We start from the raw sequence: 14,712 nt of genomic DNA on the forward strand, positions 1-14,712 counted from the left end.
AGCCTCTCTCTCTCTTTTATTTTTTTATAGCAGTTATCACTACCTGAAATTACAGTCTTGTGCTACCTAACAATGTTTCTGTCATCTACAGACCACATATACGACGGTGGTCCCATAAGATTAGTGCCATATAGCCTAGGTGTATAGTAGGCTATATCATTTAGGTTCGTGTAAATACACTCTACGGTGTTCGCACAATGATAAAGTTACCTAATGACACATTTCTCAGAAGGTATCCCTGTTGTTAAGTGATGCATGACTGCATCTCACTGATTTATCACTTGGTTCCTTGTTTCTATCTGTCTTCCTCATTAGAATGAGAGCAGGGACCTGGTCTGTCTTGCTGGCTATTGTAACTCCCCTGCTTAGAACAGTGCCTGGCATAGAGTAAATATTCAATAAATATTTATCGAATGAATAAGTGATCATTCCCAAGTGTCCTAACAGAAGATTTTATCAATCCCAGCAAATGTAATTCAAATATGTTATCTTAACTGTGGATGTTACTGATCAGAGTTCTCAGATTTCATTATATTGACCACTGTCTGTTTCTACTCAGAGACTAGTCTTCATGGAGGCTAGTAAACATTGGTGTGTGGAGTCAATATACATAAGTTACAGTAGATATTTAGACGTTTCAGGATTTAAATATTAAAAAGGTCCCCAAGAAGTAAGTTAGTTTCTCAACTACTTAGAGACAAGATTATGCCCTAAATGGACTTGAAGGAACATTTGCTAATTGATTTTGATTTTATATCCAAATAGCTCTAGAATCTGTAGTTCTCTTGTCTCCACCGTCATCACCCTAGGCCAAATTATCATAGCAATATTCACATGAATCTGTATGACAAGATATGGGTCAAGAAAGAGGAACTAAGAAAGAGCCATTCAGTTTTTAATATCCTCTTCCCACTGCATTCTCATACTGCAGCCGGAGTGATCTTTTCAAAAGGTAGGTCCAATTATGTTTTATCCCTCATCCCTTTAGAATTCTTAAATGGCTTTTCATTATTCTTAAGATAAAAATCAAAAGCCTTAACATGACTTGCAAAGCCCTTCCTGACGTCACCCATGGAACATAAAGAGAAATGGCCACAAATTCTTCTATATACTTCCCATAGAGAGGTGGGGGCTGTGTCCCCTCTCCTTGAATCTGGACAAGCTCTGTGACTGCTTTGACTATTAAAATGAAGTGGAGGTGATGCTCTCCCAGGGTCTGTGCCCAGGCCTCATGAAACAGGGAGCTGCTTCTTCCTGTCTCTTGGAGCAGTCCTTCTGGGAATCCTGAGCCCCTGGTTGGGAGTCCTGAGATTGCTATGTGTACACACTCTGGTAAACACCATCAGCTGAGCCTAGGCATCAAGCCTACGCAGAGGGGAGAAGCTAGAAGGCCTTGAGGAAACTGTTGGTGAAGCCGGGAGGACGGGGAGCAAATTGTGCTTGGAGACTGAAGCAAAGGTAACTCTTCCGCCGTAGGGGCAGAAAGTTTGGGAACATTATCACCTGTAGTAACATGGGAAATGGAAAATATACCTAATGAATTCATAGATTTTAGTAAGGAGATTTTCAGGCAGAATGCTTAAAGTGCCAGTTGCAGTTTTAAAATAGTTACATAAGATAAAGTAGAGATAAAGATGAATTTAAAAAAGAACTGTTCAGTTTTCAAGCAAAATTTAGAGAAATATAGAGCTAGTACTTGTTGGTTTAAAAGAAGATAAAAGGGTTTAACATTCCTAGCCTTTTCAAAGGCAAAGGCTTGCAAAGTAATAAGTTGACTGAGGTTGAAGATCATCTCAAGGGTATGGCTATAAGACCCCTTTTATGACTTCAGAAAGATTTAAGTGTGTACCTCATAAGCTTCTAAAAGAAAGAAAAAGGTTTCTAAGAATCCTAAGGGTGTTGTCCCACAGCACCCTGACTCTGAGCCCAGGCCAAAGAAGGGCCTGTCTTGAAGAAGACTGTGGATGTGTGTTTTGTCTAAGGGAGTGAGATCTAGTAAGATTTATAGGAAGCTCACAAAGATTTCAAGAGAAGTGTACCAATGGATACATCTTCAGCTTGGAGAAAAATGGGCAGAGGTAATTCAAAGTGAGAGATCTTAGGGTCCTCAAACGTCGGTGGGTAAGAAATAGGCTGAGAACATTATTCAGTTGCAAATGCCATTTCTTATGCCTTGGACTGAATTGCCGCCCCCCTTCCACCCCAATTCATATGTTGAAGCCTTAACTAACCCCAATGTGATGGTATTTGGAGATGGGCCCTTTGGGAGGTAATTAGGTTTAGATGAGGTTATGAAAGTGGGGCCCTCATGATGGGATTAGTGCCCTTATAATCCCCTTTATAAGAAGAGGATCATTCCAACGCACATAAGAAACGGCACTTGCAACTGAATAATCTTCTCAGCCAATTTCCTATCTATAAAAATTTGGGGACCCTAAGGTCTATAACGCACTGAGGAAAAGCCATTTGAGCACACAGTGAGAAGGTAGCAAAGGGGGACACTCTGATCTCTGACTTTCAGTCTGCAGAACCGTGAGAAATAAATGTTGCTTAATCCACTCAGTCTACGGTATTTTGTTATGGCAGCCAGAGCTGACTAAAATATTACAGAAACAGGATAACTCAAAGGGTGCAACCAAGAGTTTGGAGGGTGGAGACAAGAGCTGCAGAGAATTATTCCCAGGGAGCAGGACTGGACCACCCAGTCAAGCAACTGGCAACACGTGGATGTCAGAATTGCTATGGACCAATGATTGCCACGTGCCTCCTGTTCCTCCACTCTTTGAATGAGAATGCTCATTGGCCTGATCTCATCTCTGTATCATCAGGATATGCTGGGTGTGTTCGAAGTCTTCATATTGTGAGAAGTTGCACTAGAGAACTGCATCAACGGAACCTTAGCAGCACCTGAATCTCATTTAGATGATAGGAACGTGGACCTCAGACTTGAGCTTAATGGCATAGAGATGAGATTTCTGCAGGGCTTTAGGAGGGAGTATATTTTGCCTTAAAGAAGAATATAAATAGTTTGTGTCCAAAGGCTGAACTGTGACTAAAGATGGCCACAAATTATTTGAAACTGTTCCTACTGAGAGGTGGTGCATTTGTGGTTCCCCTTAATCCTGGTGAGCTCTGTGACTGCTTTGACCAATAGAATATGGTGGAAATGATGCTCTGCCAGTATCTGGGCCCAGGACTTAAGATTTCCTATCTCTTGGACACTTTCTCTGGGAGCGCTGAGCTGACATGAAGAAGTCTTGAAGCTGGAGATGCCACTTACAGGTGCTCTGTTCTACAGTCTCAGCTGAGCCCACACTCCCAGCCATTGAAACCAAGGTGCTAGGCATATGAATGATGCCATCCTGGACCCCCTTGACCAGCCCAGCCTCCCCTGAATCTTGCCTAAATTCTTGACCCATAAGATCATAGAGTATAATAAAGTGGTTGTTTTTAAGCTGCCACAATTTTGGGGTAACACTTTATGTAGCAACAGATAACAGAGTCAGTCACATGTGCCTAAACTCTCTGACCTCCCTTTGTACCTCGTCCCTTAGGTCTCTGTACCCCAGCCACACCGCCCTTTCAGTTCCCTGAATATTAACATGTACCCTCCCTCACCCTTCTTGATCTTTCAGCTCTTAGCTTATGAGGATTTTCTCAGGGAAATTCTCCTTGACTCTCTAGATTAGCTCCTTTGTTACAGTGGATTCTCCCACAAGAATGGTATTTCTTTCTTTCAGAGCAATTATCTCTGTGATTATTTCATTAGTGCCAGTCTCTAGATTGTAAACTCCGTGAACAGAGAGCAAGACTCTTTGATCATCACTGCATTTCCAGAGTCTGGCAGTGTGTCTGGACATAGTAAGTACTGAATAAATATTTGTTAAGTAGATGAATGGCATATTTGATGCAACTGATAAGGACTCTCCCCGTCGCCATAGCCTTTAATAACTGTGCCACTATTCTTCTCTCTAACACACTGTGAACATGTGGATTCAAAGCTATTGTAACTGGGGAAAGAGAGTGTGACTTGATATTAAGCCACTTCTCCTGCGTGGCTATCGTCTGTGAAAGCAGCTCAGCCCAACTGGAGTTGTTAAAGTTCCTTCCGTAACTCCCGTGGAGGGGAGGGGAGGAAGCAGAAGGTTGCTTCTGGGCGTGTGTGGGCACAGGATTGCAGACAGAAAAAAACAATCAGTGCCTGCTCACATGTATATCTTTGGTGGAAATCAGGAAGCTTTTCTGAGAATATAAAGAAAGTTGTGGGTGTTGAAATTGTTTAAATTATTTCTAATTAAATTTCTAGTTTAAGTTTAGATATAATTTCTTACTAGATCGTGAGTTTTTCCTACCCTTCCACCTCATCCAAAATGGTGGAGGAGAAAAGTGACACCTGCGTGAATGCTGATGTCCAGGTAAGGATTCTGCACCTTCCAGAACTGCTGCTTCCAGCCCTGTTTTCTTAATACCTAATTTGCATTCTACTGTATTTAAAAATGTATTTCCCCACTTGTTTAGTCCTGTGGATGTGGAAAATAGATGGTCCACTGGAAATGGTTTTTCCTAACATTTTTCTGCTCTATTTCCTTAAGTCTGTAGTCTGTCATTTTTGATGTAAGTGAAATAAGCTAAGATCTATAAATGTCTTTCTAACTTCCACTTCATAATTTAAAAAGTATTTTCCTTTGCTTCATTATATTTCTCCGAATGGGTCTGTGTACAGTATTTCATTAAACGGGTTTAGTAGGGCTCCAATTGGAGAAAGGAAGATCTCCATTTACCCAAATATTAATGCTCATTTTAAAGGGACACTCCCCAAAAGGCAGGGCTCCCATTAGACAGACATGTTCCACATTATTTTAGTGAGTTGACATAGTCTGGGACTTTTCCCAGTTCCATTTCTCTGATTTGTCCCCTCCCTAAGTGCACAATACTGCACTTGTCCCTTTTGAACACATAACAGATTAAAGCGTGGGGCAGGAGGCAGATGTAGGCACACCTTTGATCTCTCATCCTTGGGGGTTAAGGGAGGGCAGACACCTGGCGGCTGCCGAGCTGGAAACAAAACACAAGCCTGGACTGGAATTACCTTAAAGGGAGCTGCAGCTCCAGCCAGGGCCCGCTGGATGCACTGAATAGGCACGGAGGGAGGAGAGCCCACAGTTGGGCACGGGATGCAACAGAGTCCAACAATGTGATTCGGGCTAGCTGGGCGTTGGTTAGAATAACCATTTTTTATAAGGGCAGAGGACAGAAAAGGTCAACAGCTGTATTGAGAAAAAATGAAAAGTAATTATTTTGCAAATAATATTGCAAAATATTCAGCTGTGCACAAATCCTGAAAGGCAATTTTGATGGCAATTCAGGAAGCTTTCAAAGAAACGATTTATAAACTTTTTTTTTTTTTTCACCTTAGCGGAACTCGCTTTTTATTAAGGATTTCACCTTTGCACCTGGATGCTGTAAATGTTCTCAGTCAAAATGAGACCTGGAGCGTTTCCTATGATTTTCAGTGGAACTGCATTGCCCCCTGGTGTCCGTGTGCTGTTGTTACACCACCACACAGAAAGCCAAAGAATGCCAATCAAGCCACGGACTGACGCAGCTTCCAGTCTTTTTTGGGATCAGAGAATACGGTTTTAACCTCAAATCTAAACATGGTTTGACAAGATGTGAATGAAATTTTGAAATTAAGACTCTTTCCTTTCCACTCTCAGCAGAGTTTCCGGAGATTTTCAAGTAGCTCTTAGAAGAAATGATCAGATTCTAACCTGCATTTCTTTTTTGCTGGGAAAGATTCGCCCTGAGCTAACATCTGTTGCCAATCTTCTCCTCTTTTTCTTTCCTCCCCAAAGCCCCAGTACATAGAGGTGTATTCTAGTTCTTCTACGTGAGCCACTGCCACAGCATGGCTACTGACAGATGAGGGGTGTGGTTCTGTGTTCAGGAACTGAAGCTGGGCTGGCGGAGCACAGCATGCTGAACTTTAACCACGAGCCATCAGGGCTGGCTCTCTAATCTGCCAATTTTTAATGGACAAATGGTCATGTGAGTGGCTGCTGCACATCTCCTCATTTTTCAGAACCAACTCTCCTGTGCTGTAAAACCCTTCCTGACTTCTTTTTGGCATTTTGTACGCACCTGAACTGTCCTGCCTCTCTCTGCCTTCATACTATCTCTCTGATGGAAACTTGAAAGCAAGGAGTATACTTGACTTATCTTTTTATCCACTGCGAATAGCACAGTGCCTGGCAGATAGTATGTGTCCAACAAAAATGTGTTTGTTGCTGGTTGCATGTAACAATGCTGTTCACAGAAGGACCAAATACACTCCCTAATCAACAGCAGTTGAAAGTCAATATGGCAACAAAGCTGGAGGCAGAACACGGTCTTTGGATGGGATTTACGGGGTCCTTGAGCTCCCTGAAACTGTGTAGGCACCACGTCCAATTATGGGGGCAATGGTTAGAATAACGTAAAACCAGAATACATCTAGCTCTAACAATCTAGGAATCTACGGAATTATTCAAACTTCATCTTCCATTTCTTCCTCAAATGAACCTCTACTCTGAAGAGAGCATGAGTATATTCATCACCACCAATTATTAACAAATGTTGTTGGGGCAGATATTTCTAGGAGTAAGTGTAAAGCTTCTAAATGATGTTATTGAAGATATAGTGGCATGTTGACTGAGGTCATCACTCCTGAGCTGAATGACAATGAGCATGAAACAGTGGGGTCTGGGGCAGGTTATGTGTATCAAGGGGTGGACTACAAAGGAACTGAAACTGTGACTCAAGGGTCAGACTCACCTATGTATGATGTGTACAGTTTTATGCTGCTTTGGATATCATCTTAGGTCAGAAGATGTGACCAGATCTGAAGAATCTATTGCATTAGGAGCTCCTGGCCAAGTCCATTCTATGAGGCATTATTAAAACCCCAAAATATAAAGGAATGTTCTAGGTAGTTGGGCTTTTCCAGTGCTGGTCTTGTCCCTGAGGCTGCCTCAGTGTAACCTTGGAATTAAGCACATTTCTGACACTTCCAGACGAGTGTGACGGGACCTCTGACAGTATGTTGGGATCTGAGAGGGTCCATCCAAGTCCCATCCTAGTGCAGAGCTCTACCAGCATGGCTAGCCCAGAGCCTGAATGGCTGCAAGGAGTGGGGGTCAAGGGCAGTCTTCTTTGGCCCTGGTTCCATTTGTAGGGGTTCAGAATATGTCACTGTGGCATAAAATTATTTTGAGCTGAATGCATTTGAGAACAGACTTTTTTTTTTCTGAACTCCCTTATCTGCCTAAAAGCAGAGCCTCCCAAAAGAACTCAGTTGTCATAAATCTTCCCAAGGAGTTTCTGTAACCAGGGAAGATTGACTCATCACCAGAGAGGAGAAATGTCACCACATCTAAACAGGCATTGTCACAAAACCTTGTATCTTTCATCTGTTTTCCCAAGGGTCCTTTTGTCTTCCCTAAAAGTCATTCATAAGTATCTTTCCATCCCTTCCTTTCTCCTATTGAAATGGTACATAAACTGCAAATTCTAACCGCCTCCTTGAGTCATATTTTTCTGTGAATTCTCATATGTACATGAATAAAAATCTGTCTTTTCTCTTGCTAATCTGTCTTTTGTCAGTTTAGCTCATCGGCCTCTAAGTGAAGAACCTAAGAGGGTAGGGGAAAGTTTTTCCTCCCCAATACTTTCCTGTATGTCTTTGGACAAATATTGGACTTCACTGTGATATATCTCTATTCTGGTCCTTAGAACTAGCTTGGCAACTTACACCAAGATATCCTCAGCGTAAGGAGCTGTGGCAAACTTAAGTCCACTGTAAATCAGAAATGGAATGCTCCATGTAATATTTGATGTGTGTATATTTGCAGAGCATCTTTGAATAATGGCCAGCAAATACAAGTGCAAGGTGTGTTTGTTAAATAAAAATAAATATTCACTATATTGTACAATCCCAATCTTTAAGACAAGACCATGCAGACTAGTTTTAGGGTTCCAAGTCTTCTGGATATTTTTCTTATTTCACACTGCATCTTTAAAACCTTGCATACGGGCTGGCCCTGTGGCTGAGTGGTTAAGTTCGCGCCCTCTGCTTCGGCAGCCCAGGGTTTTGCAAGTTTAGATCCTGGGCACCGACATGGCATCGCTTACCAGGCCACGCTGAGGCAGCAACCCATGTGCCACAACTAGAAGGACCCACAACTAAAATATACAACTATGTACTGGGGGACTTCGGGGAGAAGAAGGAAAAAAACAATAAATAAATAAATAAAACCTTGCATATATGATGATGGAAAAACTGAATACTATTAAGAAAGTGAAAATTCCTTATTGTTGGAATAAGATAATAAAAGTGAGATTATTTTAACTAACTTCTACCTTTTGAAGGCTAACTGAGTATGATATTTCTAAACGTGTGCAAGGCATATTCAGACTCACACAAAATGGGATGGGTGGATAACCAGAGAGCTAAATGGTGGTAATAACCACTAATAATGGAGCAAAATCATACATCTTGTGGGAACCTTGAAATACAATTGTTTTTCAAGAGGAGATGAGACTAGAAATTTGGGACCTCCAGCGAGATTTCAAAAGGCATACAATCATCCATGAGCTAAATGGGGTTGGCAAAGCACACTCTGGCTTTCTGGGAATTCTACTGCATTCCAAGAAAAACTGGCAACTGATAACTTCCTGGACAGCTGTTTCTCCAATTTATTCCCCAAATTCCTTTTTGGTGGTTGTCAGCTAAATCTTTACATGAATGCAATAGCCATCCTTCAGAAATAAATTCATCTTAGAAGCTTTCATTTTCATTTGGCAAATGATTTGCAAAAATGTTGATTGTCGTTCTCTGAGCCTAAAGAGAAAATGCAAGAGTGTATTTTCCATAAGTGCAATCAAGCGTAACATTGTGCCATGTTTATGAGACATTTCTAAGTAATTTCTATTTCAATGTCTCTAAGTGTAAATAACAATTCTGAATATACATGCTTGTATTAACCATATCCTGAAATTAATTTTTGACAATGGTAAGTTAAGCAAAATGGTCGATATTTAGTCAATATTTATTTGGTTGATAAATCATCTAACATTAACTTTTCCATAACTAAGCACATTGAGATCAAGTTCAATCTATTAGTTTTATTTTAGTTTACTTTATTAAGAACACCTGAAAAGGTTAAGTTGCTTGACCTTTGGTTGAAACCATTTACTAGCCTCCCATTGCAAAACATTCAGAATCTTCTTATGGTGTCCAACATCCTGGGTTACCCGGGCCCTTTTTACTTCGTTTCATCTTGGATCTCTCCCATTCCCTCCTGCTCCCCCTCCTCGCTACCAATCTCTATGTTCCAGCTACACCACGCTTCTTTTAGTTAGTTAATCTTTCCTTCTCATTCCTGCCTCTGGCCTTTGTCATTTGCTGTCCCCTCACCTGGAGTTCAAGAAAGATATACTTGAGGAAGAGGCAATGAATTTTCCCTGACCACAGACTTCACGGTTGCCCTAGCAACACCCCTTATTTTTCTCTTTATAGCACTTGTAACCATGGTAAACATTTCTATGCATGAGCATTCCAAAAAACAAATTCTCAGATTATCTGATTCTTGAAGTCAGGGTGGAGCCTAGGTCAGCGTTACTGCTGTGTCCTCAGGAGCATCCCAATGGCTGGCACACAGTAGGTGCTCAATAAATGCTTGAAAACTGAGGGAAGGTATTCTTAATTCTTCCTACTCTTAAATTGGCAATTCTTGCTTTCCTGCTTCATGGCTGTACAGTAGCAGAAATGATAACCATGTCATAGAAGCTGATTATTAAACTTAAATAGTCTGAGATGGAGCCAATTATTTTCATAAAGGTAGAAAACAGATTTGGAACTTGAACTCCCCAGGAGCTAACTTTCTGAACAAATATTTTCTTCCTCATATACTCATGCACAACTGATGGGAGTGTAATCTGTGAGAGAACCTAAACAAATACAGTCTTGATGAAGAAATTCTATTTTCATTTTTTAGAATCTATTTTAAAGAAATAATCGCTATCACTTCCACCATCACCACCTCCATAACCGTCTCCACCACCATTTCTACCACCATCACCTCCACTACTTCTACCACCCTCATCATCATCACCTCCATCTCCACCACCTCCACCTCTCTCACCTCCACTACTTCCATCACTTTTATCACTTCCATCAAGTCCACCACTATCATCATCCTCACCCATTTGTATTTATTGAGCACTACCAAGTACTAGGTACTAGGTTAACTTTTATACATATTATCTCATTTCTTCTCCACAATCTGAATAAAGATGAGTGGTATGGTCTGAATGTCTGTGTCCCCCTAAAATTCACATGTTGGAATCCTAATGCTCAATGTGATAGTCTTAGGAGGTGGGGCCTTTAGGAGGCAATTAGGTCACGAGGGAAGGGCCCTCATGAATGGAATTAGTGACACATTTTTATGGTTTAAACTTAAAATTCAGCAGGGTAGCCAGTGAAAAGTCTCTATCCTACGTGTGTTCCCAATCACCAGGTTTGTCTCCCTGAATGCAATCAATATTCTCAGTGTTAATGGGTATCACCATACTTTTTCATTCCTACTGCCCTTTATATATCACTTTTCTGTTACCACCATCCTATAGACTCTCATGTCTAAAGGCTAAATCTGCTTATACCATTTTCTCTGTCTAGATCTACTAATTTCCAGGTTATTCCTCACCTTCCGTAGGGACATTAGCCTGTTGCACTGACCTTTTCATCCCATCTTCAACATTCACGTTTATGGCCTCAAAATTTCCTCAGCTGTAGTGGTCTTTATCTCTACTCCGGTTCCTCAACCAGCAGCCCAGTCCTACTTCAGACATGTGCATTTCTCAAAACAACTCCACCTCTAAGTGCTTGAACAGTAAAGGTGCTCCTTTGACCACAATCCCTTTATCTTACACCTTAATCACCTCTTCAATGTGACTGAGTTTCCCCAAGGGCCATTTGTGAACTCTAGCACGCCTCTATTTTGCCCCAGTGAATCAGCTCTCTGCGGGTTTTATGTTTTGTCCTACCTGGCCTGGACCCTAATTCCAGAAGAGAATTCTCTGTCCTCTTGCCCAACCACCACTTAGATCTATTCTAATATTGCTCATCGCCTATGTATTCCTGGGGCAGTTATGAAGATATTTCTGTGCTTAAAACCTTCAGTGGCTTCCTAAGGACTCAATCCAGAAGTCTTAGCTAAACAGCAAGTGATTTCCATGATCTAGGGAGGTCCATCTTTCTAGGGAGTCTATAATCATCCACTTCACAAATCTAATGCTTCAGCAAAACTCGGCTACTTGCTCTTGTTTGAACATACTCTGGGCTTTACCCCCTTCAGACCATTTGTTTGATTATTCCTTATGCTTACTCTGCTTATGGATTTATCTGTGTATCTCTGCCTATTGAAATCCCATATATGCTTTAAGGCCCCGCTCAAATGACACCTCCTTCATCAAGTCTTCTCTCATTTTCCCCTTTTCTCTCACAAAATCTCAAAGTCTTTGTATGAACTTACTTTTTTTAATAAAATAAAGCACATTGTGTTTAATACGATAGTTATTTTCGTGTCTTATCTTCCAAATAGACTGAATTTCTTGAGGACTCCTGCATTTATCCTTGTACTCCCTACAACATTAAATAACTGCTTTACAAATGTGGACAGAATACATTTTAATCCTTGCTAGTTCTTATTAGGAAAATAATAAGAACTAGCAAGGATCTAAAATCAAAACAGGGCAAAGTCAACATTACAATGTCCTCACAGGTTACTATATCACTCAACTTTATTCTCAAATTTTATAGAAAACTTAGAATAGGATTTCCCCTCCTCCAATTGTGTTAGAAACTGCTCTTCTTTTTTACCTAAATATAGAACAAAACTCCAGTAAAGAAAAGTGTATGCACTCATTTCTGCTACACATCACGAGGTGTCGGATACTTGCATGGCAAATGCACGTGTGGGACATGTCCTGCATTTCTGTACACTGTGGTCAATTCCCAGATGACGGAGGATGGTCAGCGAGCAGGAACAGCTGTAACCATCACTGTGGTCCACGCTTGAGCTGTGACTATTGTGTTCTTGATCAACAAGGCCCCCATGTCTTTGCCACAAATATTGTTCCCCCCCAGCGGATTTTCACCTTTTCACAGAAGCTCTTGTTGACCTTCATTCTCCTATAATTATTCCTTCATTCTGTACTAGTTGACTTTCCCAACACAAAAAAGAGTGCGGTCTCTGTAATCATACAAGTGCTTGTGTGCCAACATTCTCTTTCTTTTTGTTGAGAGAATATCACCTTTTACTTCCAGAGGAGCACAGCTCTGGACTGAGGCACTCGACATGTGGAGTCTCATCAGGAACTAAGTACAAACCACTGGCAAAAGCACGTGATGACCCTCTACAGTTTTCATTATTCCCCAAAGCTCAGTTATCCCTGTGCTCAGTCCCCTATGGATCACTACACGACACATGTGCAGCAGGCCATATAGAGTGGATGGGAGACTGGGTATGACCCATGAACTCTATGTGGCTTTGGCTCCTTAAGAAGGCCAACAGGGACATGAGGTGTCATTATGGTTTTTTCACTTATATTAGGTTGCGGAGCTATTTCCCAAGAGAATAGCACTGCAGCTCCTTACAAGACAGAGGTCTTGCTTAAGGTTGTAGAATCTTCGTGGCTTTCTTATCTCTAGTTGATAGCAAAATATTCATATTCTCTGGTAGCAGCAGGCCAGTAGCATGACAAGACAGACTGGCTGGAGATCCCCATCTGTTGTATCTATATGATTGTGAAGCAGAACAGGAGCAAAACAAAACCAAAAACGTCACTCTGAATTGCTTAAGGGTAAATGAAGGAAACCACAGAATGACCAGCGGTGAACTCTGCCCTCAGGGCCTATGTAGGATCCACAAATGGGTGGGAACCTAGAAATGATAGAGTGATGTCCACAGTCTCAAGGGCAGAAGCAAGTAGTACAAGTTGGTACAGTGATCACAGAGTCTAAATATTCTGAGAAAGTCCTGATTTTAAATATCCTGTTCTGTTGCCAGATGTGTTCTGTTCCTTCATCCTTAAAGCTTAGTTATTGAAAATTTAGGGGAAAAAATATTGTTTTACCCATAGTAGTGTTCTCTACAAACAAATGCTATCGTACACATACTTGGGCCTAGGAAGAATGGAGGAGGTCTCTGTGAATCTACGCCACCAGTTCTGGTTTCTATAATCCTACTGAAAGACGAGCAAAGCAAGCTAAGAAGGCCTGGTCCCAATGGGCTGAGACCAAGTCTGGAATCACAGCTGAGCTGGTGAGACTTGAAAAAGTGTGGGATTAGCTGTCTTGGTGAAAGAAGAGAGCTTCATTTCAACTCACGTTATAGGTACAGACTTCTTCAACATAAAATGGAGGCTGACCAGGATTCAATGCAACCACTGTTCCCTGCACCAGAGTATGGACTACGAATTGGCATTCTTCTAGAGAAACTTCAACAGGTTTAGATTGACTTGAAAATGACACTATCCTCTCATCTTTTTCAGTTGATGTCTTAGGGTCAGAGATGATGTTTTGGAGGAATTAAAGGGCATTTCTCACATTGATCTGTGACCAGAAGTATGTATAAAAAAGAATTTGTCTTGCCAAGATCTTCAAGGAGAAAACTATGCTTCCAGTTCCACAGACTGACGCATATTCACTGTGTGATACTAATCAAAATGCGAAGCATTTTTCAAATTGAAGGGTAGTTTTTATAACCATCTTCTTCAAAGAGCCCTGATCTCTAGTTACTTTATACGATAGATTATAATGACTAAATAAAATGCTTATTTGTCTCCGCAAAGAATGGCATATAAAGTATTTCCATAAGTTGATACTGCTGGATAAATTGCAGATTCCTTATGCTTGGGTTCATATTTATTTCCTTTCTTCCTCAAAAAGCCAGTACGTTATTATCAGGAGACCATGAGCTTTCGGAAAAAGCTGTAGATTTAAAGTCCAAGCCAGAAGACCAATTTTTAGATATGTAGTAAAGAGGATACAAGAGAAAAAGAAGTTGGGCCCAATCCTCTCTAGGTTTCTAATTTTTCTAAAGATGCTATTAATTTATGAGACAGGAGGCCTGGATTTGGGTCCTATTCTTCCCTAACAAGGTGTTTGACTACTGTTATTTTAATCATTGTTGCCTAATCTGTAATGAGGCAGCTACTCTAGATGAACTCAAAGTCTTTGTCTGCTGTAGAATTCGAATCCTAACTCTCTGAGTACTGGTATGATGTTTAAACACAGGACTTCTTACGGGGTTCCAGGAAAAGCACTCCTAATCTGAAACTCCCAGGTGTATTCTCAATTATTTATGAGCATTAGTTGATTGAAGAATAGTATCCAAAGCTTTGACAAAAAATATATTGAGTGTGTACATCTTCTTGAGAACTCTAACTGATAAAATATGGAGAATATGCTGATGTTAGCTGAAATCAAGTGAGAATGTATATATCAGGCCAGATATATAGAAAACATCAAGAGATCCATTTAGTTTCTCTTTACAATAAACAACTCAAACGAAAAATATCAGCAGTATATGAGCAAGAATTGTTCCGAAACAACCCTATAAAAAGAAATAGCTTTATTGAATCCCAGGCTGTGGTTTTATGGAGAAAAGATTA

At 40.8% G+C, this 14,712-nt stretch overlaps 1 protein-coding gene and 2 long non-coding RNA genes across 28 annotated transcripts in view; 2 read left to right on the top strand and 1 right to left on the bottom strand.

The window, feature by feature from the left end:
• Nucleotides 1–14,712, bottom strand: part of DLGAP1 (DLG associated protein 1) — an 843,036-nt gene that overhangs the window by 126,755 nt on the left and 701,569 nt on the right. The gene's annotated exons all lie outside the window — the stretch shown is intronic.
• LOC111774716 (uncharacterized) overlaps nt 1–14,712 on the top strand; it is a 59,372-nt gene that overhangs the window by 24,212 nt on the left and 20,448 nt on the right. The gene's annotated exons all lie outside the window — the stretch shown is intronic.
• LOC138915273 (uncharacterized) lies at nt 3,343–7,626 on the top strand. Of its 2 annotated transcripts, XR_011420971.1 has the most exons (3): nt 3,343–3,861; nt 4,335–4,415; nt 5,417–7,626. It is a non-coding gene; the product is annotated as an uncharacterized lncRNA (long non-coding RNA). The 2 variants fall into 2 exon arrangements; XR_011420972.1 differs by lacking the exon at nt 3,343–3,861 and having other exon boundaries at nt 3,974–4,415.

Source organism: Equus caballus, chromosome 8 (genome assembly GCF_041296265.1).
Source record: "Equus caballus isolate H_3958 breed thoroughbred chromosome 8, TB-T2T, whole genome shotgun sequence".
NCBI classification, from domain to species: domain Eukaryota; kingdom Metazoa; phylum Chordata; class Mammalia; order Perissodactyla; family Equidae; genus Equus; species Equus caballus.